General features: G+C 38.7%; 1 protein-coding gene across 6 annotated transcripts in view; it reads right to left on the minus strand.

Moving 5' to 3' along the window:
* The window catches only part of st8sia3 (ST8 alpha-N-acetyl-neuraminide alpha-2,8-sialyltransferase 3), a 52,015-nt gene that overhangs the window by 25,191 nt on the left and 10,074 nt on the right, over nucleotides 1-16,750 (minus strand). For 4 of the 6 annotated variants that reach the window (XM_051877653.1, XM_051877652.1, XM_051877656.1 and 1 more), the window contains 2 exons: nucleotides 14,811-15,008; nucleotides 5,437-5,574 (listed from right to left, as the gene is read on the minus strand). The gene's annotated coding sequence lies outside the window, so the exon portion shown is untranslated. Of the gene's footprint in view, nucleotides 1-5,422; nucleotides 5,575-14,810; nucleotides 15,009-16,750 lie in introns of all 6 variants that reach the window. The other 2 variants (XM_051877655.1, XM_051877654.1) reach the window with 2 other exon arrangements.

A 16,750-nucleotide genomic window follows, 5' to 3' on the forward strand; every position in this document is an offset into this window, starting at 1 on the left:
CACATGTGTCTCCTCTAGAGTTTCAGAAGAGATTTCAGTAATCTCAATAATCTACTCGATATGAACTCAAGCATTTCTCATCAGATGATCTGAGCTTTTTCTTTCCTATGTGTAGTTTCATTCATCAAGCACAAGAAACAAATCAGTTTAATGATGCAACATGCACTTACACGATTAGCCCACAGATAAACAGTGAGCAACATTAAGATAACGTTAAGATAACACTGAGATAACGTGAGAATAATGATGGTCTGCAGCAGCATTCTGCCACTGTAGAAACATTCAACACTCTAACAAATGATGAATTTAAGATCCTGATTGTTTCATACTGTTTATGGTGATTTAATTATTATCCAGGAATGCCATATACTGTAAATGACTGTAAACGCAAAGCAAACAACATCATGCTCTTTTGAAAGGAATAATTCACCCAAAAATGAAAATGGTATGACTTTCTTTCTTTCTTCTGCTAAACACAAAAGAAGATATTTTACAAAATAAGCTTTTTATCAAGGTGAACTAATTCTGTAACGCTTTTGACCTGTCACCGAGTAATATGGAGAAATGATAAAATATTGATTTGTTCCTGACTAATATTTGACAGGTAGACAGTAGATGTCAGAGGCGGTAACTGCAATCTTCTGCGTAGCAATTAGCAGCTGAAATATAAATTAAACAACACGGCCTGAGCTGAGAAACATGATTAACAGGTCGAGACCTCATTCAGAGGCGATCCCCACCCATAAAACACTGATCTCTCTTAATATTTGTTGCTAAATGCATTTGAAACAAATTACATGTTTAATGCAGGAAGTGTCACAGTTGGTGACTGTAAAGAAGCGCACGATGAAGGAGATACTCTAGATAATCTAATATTAAACACAACAAACAGGAGAAATCACAAACACGTTACCCATAGATATTAACAATATTGGACCAGGAACAAACTGAAACTGAGGGCTTTAATAGATGAGGGCAAACAAAGGAGCCGATGAGTTAATTAACGAGGGACAGGTGAATTAGATGAACCAATGAAACACTTCAATCAGAACGATGAATCACAAAATGAACAATTGAAACAAAAACAGAACATAACCCTGACATTACTTCCCCCTCCCGGAAGGCTCAACCTCGCGCCAAAGAAATTAAAACCGGGGAGGGAGGGGGCGCATCCTGGAGTCGTGGCAGGTGATAGGCAGGTGACCAGGGTGATGAGGGCAGGCTAGGTAGCCTCCAGGTGACCAGGGTGATGAGGGCAGGCTAGGTAGCCTCCAGGTGACCAGGGTGATGAGGGCAGGCTAGGTAGCCTCCAGGTGACCAGGGTGATGAGGGCAGGCTATGTAGCCTCCAGGACAGTACCGGCTATAAAGGAGACCAGGGAGGTGCCGGCAGTTCAGGGAGCCAGGGAGGATCGGCCTCCGTGGCCTTGACTCGGGAGCTTGTCTCAGCCACTATGGCCAGGGACGTATAGCCCCCTATGGGGTTGTGAACCGGAGCGGACTCTGGAGAGAGCTCATGAGCTGGAGTGGAGTCATGGGCTGGAGCGGACTCTGAAGCAGACTTATGGGCTGGAGCAAACTCTGGAGTGGGCTCATGGGCTGGAGAGTCCTCTGGAGTGGGCTCATGGGCTGAAGCGGACTCTGAAGCGGACTTATGGGCTGGAGCGGACTCTGAAGAGGACTCATGGGCTGGAGCGGACTCTGAAGCGGACTCATGGGCTGGAGAGGACTCTGAGTGGGCTCATGAGCTGGAGCGGACTCTGAAGCGGACTCATGGGCTGGAGCGGACTCTGAAGTGGACTCATGGGCTGGAACGGACGCTGGAGCGGACTCTGAAGCGGACTCATGGGCTGGAGTGGACTCTGAAGTGGGCTCATGGGCTGGAGAGTCCTCTAGAGTGGGCTCATGAGCTGGAGTGGACTCATGGGCAGGAGTGGACTCTGAAGCGGAGTCATGGGCTGGAGCGGACTCTGGAGTGGGCTCATGAGCTGGAGCGGACTCTGAAGCGGACTCATGGGCTAGAGCGGACTCTGAAGCGGACTTATGGACTGGAGTGGATGCTGGAGCGGACTCTGAAGCGGACTCTGAAGCGGACTCATTGGCTGGAGCAGACTCTGGAATGGACTCTGGAGTGGGCTCATGGGATGGAGCGAACTCTGGAGCGGGCTCATGGGCTGGAGCGGACTCTGGAGTGGGCTCATGGGCTAGAGCGGACTCTGGAGCGGGCTCATGGGCTGGAGCGGACTCTGGAGCGGGCTCATGGGCTGGAGCGGACTCTGGAGTGGGCTCATGAGCTGGAGCGGACTCTGAAGCGGACTCATGGGCTGGAGCGGACGCTGGAGCGGACTCTGAAGCGGACTCTGAAGCGGACTAATGGGCTGGAGCGGACTCTGAAGTGGGCTCATGGGCTAGAGCGGACTCTGGAGCGGGCTCATGGGCTGGAGCAGACTCTGGAGCGGGCTCATGGGCTGGAGCAGACTCTGGAGCGGGCTCATGGGCTGGAGCAGACTCTGGAGTGGGCTCATGGGCTGGAGCAGACTCTGGAGTGAGCTCATGAGCTGGAGTGGGCTCATGGGCTGGAGTGGACTCTGGAGAAGACTCTGGAATGGGCTCATGGGCTGGAGCAGACTCTGGAATGGGCTCATGGGCTGGAGCAGACTCTGGAATGGGCTCATGGGCTGGAGCAGACTCTGGAGTGGGCTCATAGGCTGGAGCGGACTCTGGAGTGGGCTCATGGGCTGGAGCAGACTCTGGAGTGGGCTCATGGGCTGGAGCGGACTCTGGAGTGGGCTCATGGGCTGGAGCAGACTCTGGAGTGGGCTCATGGGCTGGAGCGGACTCTGGACAGGACAATCCGATCTCACGGCAATTCGTATGTATTTACGAGGTAGCTAATTCGTACGAATTCATATGACCTCACTCAGCTGTTTCATACCTATACATGACAATGGTTCTCTTTGGATCAGAACGCAGATCTAAATGTTTGCTGTGATCGTACTTGTCAAAGATTCATTAGTGCACTCAACTGTCGCACCTTTAATTTTCTAGCGGAGGGGAGGGGCGATCAGACTCCAGTGTTGAATGACAAAATAACCTTATAAAATTCATATACTACATGGCTGATAGTGTATAATCATTTGGGACAGAACTTCCCAGAATTCCTCCCAGAGTGTTTAATCCTTAAACATTCTTCTTCCTCTCTATCCTTGGCACTTAATCTGCGTATCAGCATCAGACAGACACCGAGACTCTACAGATAATAACTCAAGTTACGTTTGTTAAGAAGCGAGACGTGTGTCAGTAACGCTGATAAACCTGCGTTTAAGGGAGCGTCTTTCCTGATTCTGTAATCTAATTCTCTGGTTTCTTATTAACTATCCTGGTTAACGTGAGCTCCTCTCCAGCATGACAGAGCAAACGCACCTAACAGTCATATATTTATTCAAGACTCATTACCAAACGAGAGAAGGAGAGATTTTAGCCCAGGCTTGAACAGAGGAAGAGATAATGAGTCATGTGTGTGTTGACCTGACACGATACTGCTTTTGTAATGGAACATCAGCAAAGTAATGTACAATTCCAGTGTGGTGAGGGTTGGTAGCATACTAGTTACTATCTAAGGTGCAAAATAAGAGGTTGCAGGATCAAATCCAAGTTGGAACGACACAAGAGCAGGTCAAAAGATCCATGCCCAACACAATCTCATGGCAATTCATAACTGTTTTAGTGGCTAATTCATTTGAATTTGTACAATTTCAATTTGTAAAAAAAGCTCTAAAAAATAATTACAAAAATATCGGTCCTCTGTGTCATTATCGGTATAGTTATGATTAGGGATGTACCGATAACAATACTGGAATAACTAATATGATTTATATTCTTTTGATTTCCCTATCCAGTTTTTATTTTTAATTACAAATGCAATGAAAATACAAATATCGGTAATCAGTATCGGTAAGTACCAAAAATGAAAGTATCGGTATTGAATGTGTTCATGGTAATTCAAAACCGTTTTGGTGGCTAATTTATATGAATTCATACAATTTCAATCTGTAAAAAAAAAAAAGCTCTAAAAAAGTGATTTCAATGATATCGGTCCTCTGTGCTGTTATTGGTATAGTTATGATTAGGGATGTACCGATACTGATGCTGGAATAACTAATATGATTTATATTCTTTTGCTTTCCCTATCCAATATATTTTTTTTTAAATTACAAATGCAATGAAAATACAAGTATCGGTAATCGGTATCGGCAAGTACCAAAAATGAAAATATCGGTATCATACTTGTTCATAGCAATTCATAACCGTATTGGTGGCTAATTCGTATGAATTCGTACAATTTCTATTTGTAAAAAAAAGTTCTAAAAAGTGATTTCAACTATATCGGTCCTCTGTGTCGTAATTGGTATAGTTATAATTAGGAATGTACCAATACCGATACTGGAATAACTAATATGATTTATATTCTTTTGATTTCCCTCTACAATATATATTTTTTTAAATTACACAGTGCAACGAAAATATAAGCATCGGTAATCATTATCGGCAAGTACCAAAAATCAAAGTATCGGTATCGTACTTGCTCTAGAAAAAGTGGTGCATCCTACACACTGATAAAAATGATTCTGTGGTGAAGTAAATACTACAGAAAAACAAATGTAATTTCTGTGTACTCAACTTTTCTGATACTGGTGTTCCCATCATGCACTGGGGCATGAAAAATTAATACGGTTGATTTTTTTTGCTGTTTTCCAGCTGTATTTACACTGTTTTCTCATTGCTTTTGTTGTTAGGTTTAGTAACCTGCAATTTGTGACATCTGGAGTTTATTTTCTACTCAAAATAACGCATTTACACTCAAAAATGATCTATCAAATGTTACCGTCATTGTGTACTGTGTTCCAAGTATTGAAGTCTCTGTGTTCTGCATCACTTCTATTAAGTAGATATGGTGTCTACACAATATTATTTGTATTATTTACTTAGATGTTTCTAAGTAAAGCATACACTTTAAAAGCATGGCTTAATTCAATGTTATATGAGTAAAAATTAATTTTGTTAAGTTTACTTAGCTTAAGTAGATTTTACTTAATTCTATATGTGAAATTAAATATAATATTTCTTTATGAATGTTAAGTTCAATAGTAAGTAGATTTTACTTGATAATAACAGATAAGTTGTACTGAGCAGTAGCAGTAAAAGTTACTTAAAATGTGCAAATTGTTACGAGGATTTTATTAAGCAAATCCTACAAGTTATTTTTTCAGTGTGGCTGTGGTGTGGAGTTTATGGTTTTATTTAATAAGTTATCATTCTTGGTGTGAACAGGCTTTAAGAGTATTAAGAATATATGACTTTGATTTGATCTGAAGACTCAGAGGTTGAGTTCAGGAAGCTGAAACTGCAAATAAAAAAATTACCCAGCATTCCAGACCTCAGTTATCTGATTGCTGTTTTCTTGCTGATGTCAGCCAAAGCAATGGATCATCTCTGTTGGTCTAAGAAATTGTCCTTAGTTGAGCTGATCGCCTGTGCCGATCTGGAAAGTTCTCGTGTTGAGCTCTCTGCCGATCTAGAGAAGAAATTAAAATGTGATGAGCCGATCCTCATTGTTATTCAGGTCTAATCCTCTCTATTGATTCGGCTGGGTGAATGTTAACCTACAAACACAAACACACAAACAATTGAAAGAATAAATGAGATATGAATACAGCGCAAACACATCTCCAGACACTGGGGGAATCTCACACTTCCATTCATGTTTAATTGAGAAGCTCATCCCAGATGAGGTCATATCACAGTGTGTCAGATAAAAACCTGTTAGTTTCTCCCTCCTCTCTGAGGAACTGCAGGATAGTGTTCAGGATCTGCCCAGAGCCCCCGAACACTTCTGATAGTGTGCTGTACATCACCGCGCCGGCTGTTTCTGTCTGTCCTCACATCAGGAAACGCAGGTGGATAATGATACGAGTCTCTGAGAGATTTAGAAACCTCAACAGAAGTCATTCGCCATGCATTGAGTTTATCATCCTGCTAAGGGAAATACGCTTTGGACTCATTGCACAGCAGCCAGAACATTCATAACATAAACATAATAACTAATAAATAAATAATGCTATAAAACGCATAATATAAACTATAATAATGTAAATCTAAAATAATCCACATCTGACATGCAATCTCACAGAGTAAATAAATAACAACAAATAACAAACTATAATAATAATAATAATAATAATAATAATAAAGAATATAAAATAATCCACATCTTACATGCAGTCTCACAGAATAAACAAACAAACACATAAACTATAATAATAATGTTAATAAAGTAATAAAATAGCAAGAATAAACAAATCAAATATGTCATAATATAAACTAAACTAAAATAATAATAATAATAATAATAATAATAATAATAAATAAAAGAAAATAAAAGAAAAACCTTCATGCAATCTCACATAATAAATAAACACAATGTTAATAAAAAAAATAAACTCGCAAAAATAAAAAATAAATAACATAAATACATAAATAAATATAAATTAATATACAAATAAAAAGCTAAATAAAAAGAAATATAACTCAATATAAACTAAAATAATAATAATGAAAATAAAATAAAAAATAATCCACGTCTTACATGCAGTCTTACAGAATAAATGAAAACATAATATAAACTATAATAATAATGTAAATCTAAAATAATCCACATCCTACATGCAATCTCACAGAGTAAATAAATAAATAACAACAAATAACAAACTATAATAATAATAATAATAATAATAATAAAGAATATAAAATAAAAAAATAATCCACATCTTACATGCAGTCTCACAGAATAAACAAACAAACAAACAAACAAACACAAACTATAATAATAATGTTAATAAAGTAATAAAATAGCAAGAATAAACAAATCAAATATAACTCATAATATAAACTAAACTAAAATAATAATAATAAATAAAAAAATAAAAAAATCCTTCATGCAATCTCGGAATAAACACAATGTTAATAAAAAAATAAAATCGCAAAAATAAAAAATAAATAATATAAATACATAAATAAATATAAATTAATATATAAATAAAAAATAAATAAAAATAAATATAACTCAATATAAACTAAAATAACAATAATGCAATAAAATAAAAAATAATCCACATCTTACATGCAGTCTCACAGAATAAATAAAAACATAATACCAACTATAATAATAATTTTAATAAAGAAATAAAATAGCAAAAAAAATTAAAAAAGTAAACAAATGAAATACTAAAAAACTAACATAATAATAAAATAAAATAAAAGATAATCTTCATGCAATCTCACAGAATAAATAAATTAATTAGGAAATAAATAATATACAGTACAACACATTATACTGTAAAACAATATTTAGACTGTAATAATAATAATAATAATAATAAAAATCTAACCACAGAATAAGACTTTTGACTGTAAAGTTGACTTAAAGTCCAGACCAGTTTGGAGCTTGTTCTGGTCATAAAGTTCTACCGCACTGATTTCGGCACAGTAGTCTCCGTAAACAATACGAAAAATGAATGGAAAACATGTAGAACTTGTTACTACTGGTGCTGTTCCTCATTTGTAAGCAACTTCAGATAAAAAGTGCCTGCTTAAATCATGTAAATTTCACAGATAAAACTCTTCTGGACCTTGATGGTCTATAGAAGAAAGAAAGTGCGACATGCGAGTGAATCACTGAAGATGATAACGCTCATTTCAGGTGATCTATTCATTTAAGACGAACACAGCAGTCTCAGGTCAGTTCATGAACTCTATTCTCCTCTCCATTATCATTTCAATAGTGTCACTGAAGTGCCGGGCTTCCCTCGTGTCCATCTGAGTGGTTTTCACACCCTCCATCTCTCTGTCACCTCCTCATCATCTTCATCACCTCTGCGTTTCCCCTGAAGTGTTTTAAGGTGTGTGTCCTGCGGCCCGCGGCTTTTGGGACGCACTGATGAGGAGATGATGGGGGTTTCTGCATGAATAAATGATCGTGTCCAGAATCCACCGGAGGAAATAGAGCGAGCGGCTAATGAGGAAGTGTTTCCTCCTCTGGAGTGGTTTTATACACCAGAAAATAAAGCACGGCCTGCGATCGTAATTACTAATGTCTCGAGTGCATTTCTGGCCATGAATAAATGATGCCAGTAGATGGGATGGTGTGATATTAGTACCGTTCCCCCCTCTCACCATCAAATCAACGTTTTAGATGAGTAAAACTGAATGGGAGTGTCATAATCATCCAAACAAGCTCCATTTCAGGCCATTCCAATGCAATTAATTAATAAACGTGTTTTCCTCATTTTTTCCAACTAAAACATGATTGTTCTTTTGGCTGTCACTCAAGTCTTGAGCTGCTTGACTGAAAAATCATTTCATTCAGCTGCAGTGCCAATGAATAAAGGGGAAAAATGAAAGATTTTTGGCACACCGTCATCAGAGATTTGGCAGCTGACCACAATATAGACCAATCAGCGCTCAGAGAAAGAGATCTGGGCTAAATATCTATAGAATATGATGATTCTGGACATGTATGAATGTGCATCTCTGTAAACCGAACTTAAGCAAGAATATAAGCTATTCATAATTTAAAGTATTTAAAGGTGCAGTAAGTGATTTCTGAGAAATGCGGTTTAAAGTGGATCAGACTGAGCACCAAAACACACTTGTAGCCAATCAGCAGTAAGGGGCGTGTCCACTCATGATAGGGGAGGAGAGTGAGCCAATCAGCAGTAAGGGGCGTGTCCACTCATGATAGGGGAGGAGAGTGAGCCAATCAGCAGTAAGGGGCGTGTCCACTCATGATGGGGGAGAGTGAGCCAATCAGCAGTAGGGGGTGTGTCCAATCATGATGGGGGAGGAGAGAAAGAGCCAATCAGCAGAAGGGGCATGTCCACTCATGATGGGGGAGGAGCGAGAGTGAGCCAATCAGCAGTAGGGGGCGTGTCCAATCATGATGGGGGAGGAGCGAGAGTGAGCCAATCAACAGTAGGGGTGTGGCCACTCATGAGGGAGGAGGAGAGAGTAAGCCAATCAGCAGTAGGGGGGCGTGTCCACTCATGATGGAGGAGGAGAGAGAGAGTCAATCAGCAGTAGGGGGCGTGTCCAATCATGATGGGGGAGGAGAGAGAGAGCCAATCAGCAGAAGGGGCATGTCCACTCATGATGGGGGAGGAGCGAGAGTGAGCCAATCAGCAGTAGGGGGCGTGTCCAATCATGATGGGGGAGGAGAGAGTGAGCCAATCAGCAGAAGGGGTGTGTCCACTCATGATGGGGGAGGAGCGAAAGTGAGCCAATCAACAGTAGGGGCGTGTCCACTCATGATGGAAGAGAGTGAGCCAATCAGCAGTAGGGGGTGTGTCCACTCATGATGGGGGAGGAGAAAGAGTGAGCCAATCAGCAGTAGGGGGCGTGTCCAATCATGATGGGGGAGGAGAGAGAGAGCCAATCAGCAGAAGGGGCATGTCCACTCATGATGGGGGAGGAGCGAGAGTGAGCCAATCAGCAGTAGGGGGCGTGTCCAATCATGATGGGGGAGGAGAGAGTGAGCCAATCAGCAGAAGGGGTGTGTCCACTCATGATGGGGGAGGAGCGAAAGTGAGCCAATCAACAGTAGGGGTGTGTCCACTCATGAGGGAGGAGGAGAGAGTAAGCCAATCAGCAGTAGGGGGGGCATGTCCACTCATGATGGAGGAGGAGAGAGTCAATCAGCAGTAAGGGGCGTGTCCACTCATGATGGGGGAGGTGCCTGTGTCGCATAGCATGTTTGTGAATTTGGGGCGGAGCTATAAATATGGGGGTGTGATCCTTTTGGGTAGGGGCGTGTTTGTTTTGGTGATTTCAATTATCAACAGTGTTTCTCAGAAATCACTTACTGTACCTTTAAGACACAAGTCAGTTCACTCTGCAGCCATCTTGGTTATTTGATTAATTTGATTGAATCTGTTCTTTCAAACAATTCAAATGAACCAATTCACAAAGGTCAAGTAAGGAAAATAACGATCAACAGTGTAAACTTCGTCAAATATGAGACAAGTTCAAATTCCGCTATAAGCAGCTATAGTGCCATTCATTCATTATACTCGCCTCAATTCAGTTCAATGTTGATTCAGTTCAGCTTGAAAACTATAAAGTTCATCAATTAGGAGTTTAATTCAGCTATAAGCAGCTTTATAGAAGATATTATTCAGCTCAAGTCAGTTCAATTCAATAATAGTGTCGATGTTGCACAACTTGCTAGTCAATTAAGTTATAAAGCATCTCTACAGAAGACAATAGTGTCGTTATTTAGTTCAAGTTCAGTTCTGATCTGATAGTGTGAATGCATTGATAATATTGAATATTAAGCGTCTTTTAAACCCAAAAGGTGACAGTGTCAAGGAACCAACCCGATCTCATGGCAATTCCTACATATTTTACGAGGTGACTAATTCATATGAATTTGTACGACCTCACTCATATGAATTTTTACGTTGTTTGCTAAATCATATGTATTTTACGAGTTGCCAAATTTGTATGAATTCATATGAATGACCTACCCCTAACCCCGCCCCTAAACTTACCCATCACTGGGGATTAGCCACCTCATAAAATACGCATGAACTGGTCATGAGATAGCGTCGCAAGGAACACAAACTCCATCATGTGACAGAAATGGAGAGAAACCAGGCTCAGTTCTCTTCAAATGAGGGTCGGGCCAAACAATCAAACCAAATGTGAAAGCAGTCTATCATATAGGGTTAATGATTCAGAAAGTTTACTCATTTTATAGTCTACTTTAATGCTGCTCTTCTGTCAAATGAAAAAAAAAAAAAAAAAATGTTTTTTTTTTTTTTTAAGAATTGTTTTACTTCATCAGAATGGTACGAAACTTAGTAAAGATTTTGGCACTTGCTATGTGAAACACACACACACACACACAAAAATCATGGACATGATTTGACAAGGTTAAATGGTCCAGAAAAAAAAAAAAAGTCACACAACACAACTTGTTTAGATTTATGGCTTTGATTTTCATGCAATTTTAGAGTAAAACATGTTTTGGAAAATATATATTTCATTTAAAAATTGAAAAAAGTATTTTTATGCATTTTCCATAACAATAAACTTAAAATTCTATAACTTTTTTTAAGTTAACTTTTTAAAACTTTTTTCACTACAGCAATAATCTGCCAAGTGTCTTCTTTAAAAAAAAAAAAAGGACCATCTTAAGTCAGTGATCCAAATGGCCCTATCATACACCCGGCGCAATGCTACACCAGGCGCGACGCAAGTGTTTTTTGCTAGTTTCAGCCCGACGCAGTTATCATTTTCACATCCAGCACCACGTTGTTTAAACAGCAAATGCACTCGAGCCCATCTGTTCACCCATGGGCGTGCTGGTCTGAAAAGGAGGTGTTCAGGTGCATTGTTGGCGTGTTGCTATTTTGAGGCAACTGAAATAGACTGCGCCATTGACCAACTGAAACCTGGTCTAAAGTTTTTTTTTTGTTATTTAAAGGGCACGTTAGTAATATACGCCTATAGGCGGGTGCACAACACGCGTACACTCTGCTTATTACACACACAGGGACACGCAGCAGCACACAAACATGCCAAATATTAAAAATAAAAGGATTCGTTTCTGTCATGTAAATAGCGAATCTGCCACGGTGCAAGCACACCTGACTTTTAAAGGTAATAGGAGATGAGACATTGATTGGTTTATTGCACGTTATGCCCAAAACACACCCATTACTCATTAAGAGAATAGGGACAACCCTTTTAGACCATGTGCCTGGTGCGCCGACCATTTTTTTCTGTCGTTAAACTAGCAAAAGTGGATTCGGACACGTCCTAAGTGCACCTGCGCCATGCGTTTCAGACCATGTGCTTAGATCGTTAAAATAAGGCTCAAAGCATTCAAGATTTATGACAGTTTAAGTTGGAAATTTAATTTTCAGGTCTATGCTCAAAAAGTGAATAAATGGATTTTAACTACTGCACAGGCCTACCTTAAATTTCCCTAAAAATACAAAATATTAAATAAAAAACATTATCAAGCTAAAATATAGTACATAGTACATTCATTTCATTGAAATAATAATAATTAAAAAAAATAATAATTGACCGCCACGCGAAGAGCACCAATAATAACACGGGAGATAGACGGCCGGTTCTAGAATCCGCTCACCCACAGTAGAAGGTTTGTGTTCACGTCCATCTTTATCTTGTCCTGTTCTGTCCTTCCCGAGATGAACGAGCGGGGGTGCAGGGCAGAGGTAGTGGGGGAAATGGTTAACCCTCATGTCCAGAGCGAGCGCAGCACGTGCGGATCTTCATTAACCTCCACGCAGGTGAACCGTTCATCTCAGAGAGCCCGCTTATTAGCGGCAATAACGGAGCGCGGAACACGACCGCGGCCGCTTCGCTCTCTTTTTTCAATTAAAGAAGGAGCAGCGTTTCATTAACCCCTCGCTGCTCCGCGCGAGCCAGGCTTGTTTGGGGTTGCGTTGGGGTGTGCGGTGAAGAGGGCCATATTTTATGGGAAACTATCGCCAAGTTTCGCCGTCTGACAGCCACCTGCCCAATCCGGCCTGAAATATCGCGCCGTGTTCAAGAGAGCAAATCATATTTCCTGAGATCGGCCACTAATAAGGTGAATTCACTTACGAGGAAAATGAGAAAGACCATCAGACCTCTGATACACCGAGTGGACATAAAGGAAACTCGTTATTCTTTACAGGACAAAACTGAGACAAAGTCAAACAGAGACTCTACTGCTGCAGATTCAGAAACAGACAGTGAGAATAAATGTGCTTCATACAATACAATTGTCCTTTTTTAATTTTTTAGGCATTTTCTAAATGATTTTGGGCCAACTTTACGTTGATGTTGATAAAGAAGAGAATTAAATAACCACACAGCTGTGATGTTTGACAAAAAACCTCTCCATAACTTGCCTTTTCTTCACTCTAGTCTGTCTTTCTTCTGTTTTTCTAGATGTGTTTCGCTCTTACATCTCCAGTAGCAACAGCTATGATTGACAGCTGCATTCTAAAGGCCTGTCTCCACGGGAACAAGTGTGACCTTTTGCACATGGTCAGTTAGAGACATCCACTTTCATTTCTGACAGTGGGTTCTTGTTTCTCGCGCCTCATTGTCACGCAATTTCTGTAAATGACACCAAAATAAGAACACACATCAGCTATGGGTGCTTCATTGCTGTTGTTAATAGAGTCAATAGTTATTCTCTAGTTTGTGTGTGTGTGTGTGTATATATATATATATATATATATATATTTATATTTATATAGGGCTTGACATTAACACCCGCCAAATGCGGGTGTATTTCGGCAGTGGCGTTTAACGCAGTCATTCCTATTAGTCCCTTTGGCGGGTTGAATTTTATATATACATTTTTCAAACGTAGTCTTTTAAAAAGGCATCTGAAACAATAAACTATATTGATTTTTCAATACATATCAATACTGAAATATCTCATGTGTCCAATAGCGAGTTGACACACACCCTCTCTCACTCTGGATGAATATTGTTGGTGTTATAGGGCTTGGATTTCAGCGTGGTATTGCGATTATTGCGCATAATTTTACTCATTCCCGCGGATTTTGTGCTCACACCCAAAGTACGCCACATAAATCCGCCTCTCAGTACTAATTTGAGTTCTTTTTCACTGCTTGTGGTGCTTAAACAGGCAAATACACACAAAATAATGTCAAAATGCCGGTCTTGGTGAGTATTCACGTAAACACAGTCAGTTATGTTTGAAGCGAATGTAAACAGTTGAGAAAGAAAACATGTGTAACAGTATAATGGATCTGTGAGTCAGGTCTTAAAGTAAACCTAAATTATGAGATAATATTAAAAATATCTATATGGCAGTTTTTTCCCATTGTATCGATGTCAAAATTGTGGCCAGTGAAAACGCTGAGTGGCTAGTAACTTTGGAAAACCTCTAGTCACAGTGGCTGGTGAGCAAATTGTCAATGTCAAGCTCTGTATATATATATATATATATACACATACTTATATGGGTTCATTTAGAATGACATTTTTTCCTGTCATCTCAATAGCAAAAAAGCGTCCCAATTTACCTGAATTCATATATATTTATTTACACACACACTTATACATATACGCTGTAGAATATATATATATACATATAGAACAGTGTAGAATATATATATATATATTTGATTTCAAATTGTTTTAGGCTGAACTTCTGTAGGCTTTAATTTCACAATATAATATTTTACGTTAATTTCTTATCTATTTTCAGTCATAAAGCTTTAGCAAATCTATTCTACTCCACACAGAAATCTGATATATGGCAGGCAATACATGTAAAATACACCTAAGAAAATAATAAATATATATATTATTGGATATATTGCAAGCACCACTAAATATTAAATATGGTTTTCACTGGGATAAAATGTCACATATTTGTGCATATATGCAATATATATTTAAAATATTATAAATAATGTTTTTATGTCATAGACGAATACTGTATTTTTATGTATAAATTACAATATTTGTTTTTGTGACGTGACATTTTTCATATTATTATCATATATATATGTACTGCCTGCCATAGATCTGTTTTTATATCTAATTTATGTACTTTTATATCTAGAATCATATCAAAATCATGACCAAATGTCTTTTAAATCTTTGTCAGACGACAATATTTACACCTACAGTCACTTCAACTGTAAGAATGATGATCTGTGGCTGTATAAACCCGTATAAAGTCTCTCTTCTCACCTGTAAACGTCCTGTTTGTTGTTTCCGTTTCCTCGGACTCTTGAAACAAGAGGCGTTTTGAGCTGGTGATTGGCTCTCAACCCCGGGTCGGCCCGCTTGATTGGTGGGTATGTTGTTATTGATCGCAGAATCAGTTTCAGGGTAATTTCTGTCTTGCCGAGGGAGGCAGGAGAGGTGAGTCATGATGAGTGTGAGCCACTGGAAAACATCAGAAACTGACACATGATCGTCTGAGGAAAGGTTGATGTGTGAAACATTAACGAAATATTGTTAACTAAAACCATAAGAAATTGTTACTTGAAATAAAATAACGGATTTAAAGTGTAAGTTTAAGTTGAAGTACTTACTAAAATAACTAAATAAACTAAAACTGCACAGTCCTGCTCAGAAATATTGGCACCCTTGGTAAATATGAACAAAGAAGCCTGTGAAAAATTCACATACATCTAACCTTTCATTGAAGTTAAAAAAAAAAAAAAAAAAAAGAAAAGAAAAAAAATGAAAATGGGGGAAAATCTCATGAAATATATTTATTTTCACAGGATTCTTTGTTCATATTTACCAAGGGCACCAATAATTTTGACCATGACTGTATAGACGTATTAAATAATAATAATAACAAAAAACAATGACAACATAAAAACACACAACAATGTTTTTCTACGTTGTTATAAATACTTGAGTAATCAGTTTAAATAGAACAAACTAAGACTTTAATTTATACATGCATAACTTAAATACACTCATTCTCAAGCTCACACTTGCTGCTGGTTACTAAGCAGAATTATTCATAATGTTTTTTTTTTTAATGTGGAAAAGAACTTGAATCACTTCATACTGTGACGGTGTGTGTGTGAGTAAAACAGCCTGGGAGATAATCAATACTGCTCAGATGTATGTGTGTATATGTGGGTGTTATTCTTTCCCATCATGCCTCAGTCAGCTGTAGAGCATCCCATAATCCCTTCTGCTCCGTGTGGCATTTCTCTGGCTGTTGATCACAGATCACGTGCTGATCGATCAATAACTTTGGGAGTCTGAAGTCATTCGAACGGTAATTTTTGAGGTGTAATAAATCCAGGAGAGTTTATGTTCTTGAGGTCCAGCTGTATAGTTTTTACTGGGCATGTTGTTCGCTCAAAGTGTTTCAAGGACAGTTTGACTATTTCTCTTCCTCGTTGTTGTAAAGGCATGCTGGGAATGACGAAGGTGATAATCAAACACGCTCGCATAAAATCTCCACTCTCTGATATGAAGCGCTGGATAGTCTGAATCATTTTTAGTGAATTGATTCACTTGATTGAACTGGTTCCAAAGAATATTTTACATATTTAGTTTTTGTTTTGTTTTTTTAAAGAAATTGATACTTTTATTCAGTAAGGATGCATTAAATTGATGGGAAAAATCATTTATAATGTTACAAAAGATTCTATTTTTAATTGTTTAAAGTTTCTGTTCATCAAAGAACCCTGAAAAAATACTGTATTGTAGATTCCACAACCATTTTCAAAAGTTTTCAACATTGATAATAATCAGAAATGTTTTCTTGAGCATCAAATCATCATATTAGAATAATTTCTGAAGGATCATGTGACACTGAAGACTGGAGTAATGATGCTGAAAATTCAGCTTTGGTCACAGAAATAAATTACAGTTTACTATATATTCACATAGAAAACAGTTATTTAAAATTTAAATAATATTTCACAATTTTTACTGTATTTCTGATCAAATAAATGCAGTCACCGAATCTGGGTGCCGCCACCGAAAATGCACAATGTCCCTTGAGTTTCAAGCACGTCATTGGTCGCAGCATTTTGGACCAGATGAGATAAACAAGATTGAGCAATCCCTAAATACAATGAGTTGCAGTAGTCCAGTCTTGCTGAAATAAATGCATGAATAACAGTTTCCAGATCCCTATAAGGAATAGAAGATTT

Source organism: Ctenopharyngodon idella, chromosome 21 (genome assembly GCF_019924925.1).
Source record: "Ctenopharyngodon idella isolate HZGC_01 chromosome 21, HZGC01, whole genome shotgun sequence".
NCBI lineage: Eukaryota > Metazoa > Chordata > Actinopteri > Cypriniformes > Xenocyprididae > Ctenopharyngodon > Ctenopharyngodon idella.